Source organism: Pogona vitticeps, chromosome 5 (assembly GCF_051106095.1).
Source record: "Pogona vitticeps strain Pit_001003342236 chromosome 5, PviZW2.1, whole genome shotgun sequence".
NCBI lineage: Eukaryota > Metazoa > Chordata > Lepidosauria > Squamata > Agamidae > Pogona > Pogona vitticeps.
Genome location: NC_135787.1, coordinates 169,497,469 through 169,503,774, shown reverse-complemented (window position 1 = coordinate 169,503,774; position 6,306 = coordinate 169,497,469). Strand labels below are relative to the sequence as shown.

General features: G+C 39.8%; 2 protein-coding genes across 2 annotated transcripts in view; one reads left to right on the top strand and one right to left on the bottom strand.

Annotated features, from left to right (window-relative positions):
- The window catches only part of SYN3 (synapsin III), a 240,444-nt gene that overhangs the window by 116,855 nt on the left and 117,283 nt on the right, over positions 1–6,306 (bottom strand). The window lies entirely within an intron of this gene.
- TIMP3 (TIMP metallopeptidase inhibitor 3) overlaps positions 1–6,306 on the top strand; it is an 80,908-nt gene that overhangs the window by 31,784 nt on the left and 42,818 nt on the right. The window lies entirely within an intron of this gene.

Here is a 6,306-nt window from a genome sequence, read left to right as displayed (position 1 = left end):
GTAAGTGTGCCAATGAGCCTGCCCTCCTCCTCCTCTCTCTCTCTCTCTCTCTCTCTCTCTCTCATTCTCCTTCCCCGCCCCCCCCCGGCCCCGTCTTGCAAGGCTGCAGCATCTGGTGGGTTGCGTGCTGGCGGTGCCAAGTTTATTTGCAGAACCCCGTACATTCCTTGGGAAGGCACGGGCGTGTACGCACACGTGTGTGTGTGTGTGTGTTTCTCCCTTTGCTCCCGAACGCAAAACGGATTTGGTTTAGCCATTAAGTGGGTGTAGTCGCGGTGACGCGAAGTGGGCGAGCGCCGAGCCTTTCCACGAAGCATGCTCTTCGTTACGTCCGTGGTGCTCGGCTGTTTTATAAAGTAGTGAACAAGCGGCTTGGTTAAAAACTTCGAGCAAGCCTCGCTAATTTACACCTCTTTCTTTCTCTCCTTACTGTGGTTTTCTCTTACACATTCGCCAGTTGTACTTAGTTTCGGTGAAATAATGTTCAGGAGGAACCCAGGGTGGTGCAGTGTATAGAGTGGGGGACTAGGATTCTTAAAGACCAGGCTTCGAATCCCCACTTGGCCACGGAAATTCTCTGGGGGAGCGGAATTGGTAAAACTTTAAATATCTCACTTATCCTGAAAGCTCTATTAAGATCGCTATAAATCTCTTCTAACTTGATGGCACAGAACACACACACACATACAAACTGTTCATAGCTCTCTAGAAAGTTCTGTGGTAAAATATAGGGTTATTCTCTCAGGACTGACTCTCTGGAAAAAAAAACTTTTCGAAAAAGGATCCTAATATATTTCTATTTAATTCTGTGCAATATTGGGCGAGGAGCCCTTTGAATGCTAGATACTGTTGGACTCCAATGCCCATTAGCCACAGTAACAATATCCAATAAGCAGAGGAGAAGGAAGTTTTAACTTTTGACCCAGGAATATTTTGGTGTGTATCCAGCCCTACTCTCGGTTAAGTAATGCTGTGGCCTATATCCATTTGCTTGTTGTAGATGAAGTTGTAGTTTGAGTAGACCTGTTTTGATCAATTGTGCAATGATAAACGAACACTGCAGCTGGTTTTAGGCCTGTAACATACTTCCAGATGTCAAAGCTTGCTGCATCATCCAACTTTTCTTATCATGGGAACCAATGCATTTTAAATTAAACTTGAATTTCAGTGATATCCATCTTTGATTTTCTTGCCCTCTCTATATTTTTCTTGAAGAAAACATTGAAAAGTCCTTTGAAACCAAACCTTGTAAATAAAATCATCTCTTTCCTCCCAGCTGTATGACTGGCTGTTCATCATCATTAGAGTGTGCACCTGTCAACTGATTTTGAAAAGTTTTTTTTAAAGGCTGTTTTAGCATAAAGTAAATAAATAAATAGAAAATAGTATGAGATAGAAGTAATTTGCTTCAAGGACTGATACCAAGCAGTGTAAGTATGGAGAGCAGTACTACACATCTTTCAGACCTGTGGAGTATACTTTAAAGTGTGAAGTTTCAAGCACTGTGTGTGTGTGTGTGGTTTTTTTAATGTTCTACCTAGCATTAAGAAATGATAACAAGGGACAAATGATCTGGATGATTCTTCGGAGAGTTCTTTGTTAAAGTTTTAATAAAATGAACTTTTCACAATGGAGTAGGATGAGTCCAGGTACATTTCCTGAGTATTTGATCTGGTTGTTACTAATTAACCCCATAGGTTTATACTTGGTTGATTAATAAAATGCTGCAGATGTGTGCCATTACTACAGAATTCTGTGCTTGGCATGCATTGATGGCTAGCCTGTCTAGCCCCAAACAGCTCTCACCTCATTGTTCCTAGTACTTTGATTGACATTGTTATTACACTGTCATTACCTGCAGGCAGGTTGTACAATACAGACTGGTGCAATTTGTGGCTGCACAGCTGGTATACAATACCTAAGCTCATGCTCACTATACAAATAATGGCAGGTACAGGTTGTCCTCCATAGGTGAAAATCTTTACACAGAGATAAAAGCTTAAATAAGACTGATTTCTGATGTCAGTGTCTCTACTAGTACAAGACCCATTTCAAATTGAGGTTCCAGCCACCTCTGTGGTTGCTTTTTTGCCGTGAGGGTCTCCAGAACTTAAATTAAAGGCTGCTGCCCTGTACATCCTCTGACAACACATTTAGTATCCCACACATTTGATGGCAGCTCCTTTGGATGGTGAAATACATGTGTGGCATACTGTTTAAGCAACCATGTGGAGTGGGAAAATTTGCATGGATGCCTAATAGCAATGGAGCAATGGCAATGAAAGTAAAAGAGAATTTCATATGTGTAAACAGGCCACCCTTTCTCTCTCAATAACCATGCATAGATGGAGACTGGAGGCAGGAAGACAATTAATCCCTTCTGTGAATACACAGGAGTATCCTCATATTGATAAAACTGGTGCTGAGATACTTGCAAGTGTATTGTAAATTTGTTGCTGATGATGAAAAAAGTAGCTTCTTCTGTTTGGCATGAATTGATTTGTTGTAGTTAAACTGGAACCACTTAATAAGTACTGCTCAAAGTTTTTTTTTTTTTTTTTTAAATCCAGACTTGAAGATTTTAAACAAGTTCACTTATTCATGTCTAGTTTAGGCAGTACCTTGAGAGTTCAAAGCCAAGGAAAACTTTGCATGTTAACAAAATGCTGGGAAAGCAGTTTTACTTCAGTAATTTTACACAGGAAAATTCTATAAATGGTATTATACCAGAAAATCTCTTTGAGCAACAGCGAAAATTCAAAGTTCTCAACTCAAAGTTCACGCAAAGATTTTTAATGCTCGTGCTTTCTTTGGTTTGTTAGAGTAGGTGTGTCTGTTCAGAGACCACTGCCAAAGCGAGTTGGCCTTTTTCTGAAAACATTATGGTTTGGAAACCAACTTGTCTGCCTTCTATAGGCAAAACCTTCCCACATGCCTCTCATTTGCTGTGAGAGAGCTTTCTGGAAACAACAATATTAATCTGTGGGGATAAACATTTCCATGGAATTTACAGTCCTTGATTATCCACAATAGATCATGCACACATCATTTTATATCTTTTCTCTGAATATGTCCTTGAATATGTGACCTTGTATGAGTTTCAGCTTCCCATGTTTACAGCCCCTCTGCTCTTATCTACAGTATCTGCCTCTGAAAAATCAGTGCTTATCTTTTACTTTTGTACATCTTGTAGCGGTTTGTCAGTCTGAATTGTTCAACATTCATTTTGTTAAACTGAACTGTTAAGAGCTGTTCAGATTTCAGTCCCACTTTATCTGTCTGTCCCCTCACATTATATTTTCTTAGCAGGAAAGTAGAGGAGAGATTGGGAATGTATAGCCCTCAAAATGTTGCAGGATGTTATCTCCCATAATCCCTAGCTAGCAAAGGCAATGGCAATGCATATTTCGAGTTGCATTTCCAAAATATTGTATCTTAATAACCATTAATTCCTTACTGCTAAAGTAGAGGCATTTTGTCTCTAATGCACAAGCCAATACATGTGAATGTGCATTAAGACATCCTGGCACAGTCTGCTGTTTGTCATTAATCAGCAGGGAACTCCTCGTTGTAGATGAAATTTAGAAAATGCACAGAATGTCAAACTTAGTAGGTCAATGTGTTTTAAACTTCCTGTACAAAAGAGAGTGAGTAAAGAGTTCTGTTTGGATGTAATAACAAATTATACTAATGAGCCAGAGATAACCTCTAAATTGTTCATAGTAGAAATGAACTCTTAATAGGCTAGATCTCTGCTTTGATTCAATGCCAGATCCTGACTGACGACACTGTTATTTCTGTGTATCGGTGGGAATGACCATTGGAGCAGAATTATTCAAGTAATATAATTTAGTATGCAGCAATGTCTGTCTGTCAGAGAATAATACACCTGAAGATAAACGGAATTTCCACTATCACGTGGTTAATTTTTAGTTAAATATGTCAAGTCCATAATTCTATGAAGCACGGTGAGAGATGTGAAGGGCCAAGTTCTTTGTTAAACTACCAACCCTGCCAGCATCTCTTTAGTAAACATTGCCATTCTCCTCAAGAGCCAAAAGAGGAAGAATCAGATCCAAACTTCTAGCAGAAGAGTTAAGTGTTTCCATGGAGATGTGCAGCAGTGCAATTGATCAGTGTTTAAACAGAGTAAACTACCTACTGGTTTATAAAACAAATTGTGTTTATGTAAGAGGAGGCAGAGAAAAGATTTAAGGTAGACGGTAATATTGTATAACTCGTAAAGTCCTAACAAATGCATGCAGGTCCGATTACCAAAAGGGTCTATATAGGGTACATATGGACTTGAAAGTGTTTTGAAGGTTTTCACAAATGGTTACTAGGAGTAACATTTTGACAATTTTTCAAAATGACCTCCATGGTGTGAATGGGTAGTTATGAAATTACCAGTTCCCAGAAGGCAAACTATGAGGTTAAAAGAAAAGTAAGATGCCCAATGACCTAATTACCAGCAGAGGTGATATCTGAGATCTTAAATTCAAAATCTCTATGGAAACACATGCCACCACCTTGCAATAACACCTACTTCACAGAAGGAAAGGTGTTGACACTTCAAAATACATAATCTGGACACAAAGTGCACAGTGAAATCTCAGCCCTAAATGCCAAATGATAGATTTGCTCATTAAAAGCGGAACAAAATTCCCATTTCATAGAAGCCAAACTGCTGCTTTAAAGGAGAGGCATATATAAGCATCTATACTAGAACACATGTACATCAGAGAAAAACACATATATTACTGGTCATGCTGGCTGGGGGATCTTTCCCAGACTCTGATAAAATAGTGATTTCTTCCTCACATATACATGCAAACTCCACATAGGCAAAATGTATTGCAGAACATATAGGGAAAACAAACCTCCTTTCCCCCTCATCTGTTTTAAGCATTTGATGAAGAAACTAACACTGACCCACCTGTAAATGTGCAAGGTAAATACACCAGAAGAAGGGAGCCTGTTTAGAGTTGGTCTCCCTATTATAAAAGATCATATCATCAAGGAAAATTAATGTTTGGTTTAGCAGCCAATAATAACACATGATGCTCCTTTTGGTAGTTATAAAAATCACTGTAGATAGAGGGCATTCAACCCTCAAGGCAAATGTGAAATACACTTGGAGTGGACAGGATTGCAGCCTGAAGTTGATAAACAAATAGTCAAGGAATATCTTGTTAGTTTAAGGTAAAAGTAAAGGTTCCCCTTGACAATTTTGTGTCCAGTTGTGTTCGACTCTAGGGGGCGGTGCTCATCCCCGTTTCCAAGCCATAGAGCCAGCGTTTGTCCGAAGACAATCTTTCCGTGGTCACATGGCCAGTGCGACTTAGACATGGAATGCTGTTACCTTCCCACCGAGGTGGTCCCTATTTATTTACTTGCATTTGCAAGCTTTCAAACTGCTAGGTTGGCGGGAGCTGGGACAAGCGACGGGCGCTCACTCCATCTCCGTCATGTGGATTCGATCTTACAACTGAAGATCTACAGACCTTACAGCACAGACGCTTTTGCGGTTTAACCCACAGCGCCACCACGTCCCTTTTATCTTATTACTTTGGATGAGTTCAAATCTCCAGGGCCCGAAGAGCTGCAGCCAAGAGTAGTGAAGGAACCTGCTAAGGAACTCTCACAACCACTGTCTATTATTTTCATTTTCCTCAAGCTGTGTACCAAGTTCTTCTGGATAGTTCCAAAACAACATGTTTAAATGAAAGTCTCAAAAGTTTCATGGCCGCTGTTTGAGGCCAGGTGTAGCCTCTTAGATGGAGATAGCTGTAGTCTGCAGTTTGCAAGATGCTTGTATGGGAAGGGTGTGGTTACAGCCTAAGGAACATGAATTATCATCAAAAGCTTGCTTTATCTTTTGTTTTATTTTCTTATTGGTCCAATGAAGGTATCACCTGTTCCTCCATTTTTATTGCTTTGATGACCATGTTGCCCTGTCCTGATTTTTTTCTGAAAATTCAAAAAGATCTTGAGCATTAGGCTGAAATTAACATACTGCAATATAACAGGTGAAGCTCTACACCAAGGAAAATGAAACCAAATGCAGTTTCAAGATGGGCAATATTTAGCTCAGTAATACCACTTGTGAGAAGGATCCTGGAATCATTGTAGACCAGAAGCTGAATATGAGCTAACAGTGTGATATGGATGCAAAAAAGGAAAATACTATTTTAGGTTGCATTAACAGACACATCGTCTTCATGTCCCATGAAGTACTCCTTCCCCTCTCACTGGTTAGGTCTCCTCTTGTCTAGTTCTAGACACCACACTTTGAAAAGGATGCTT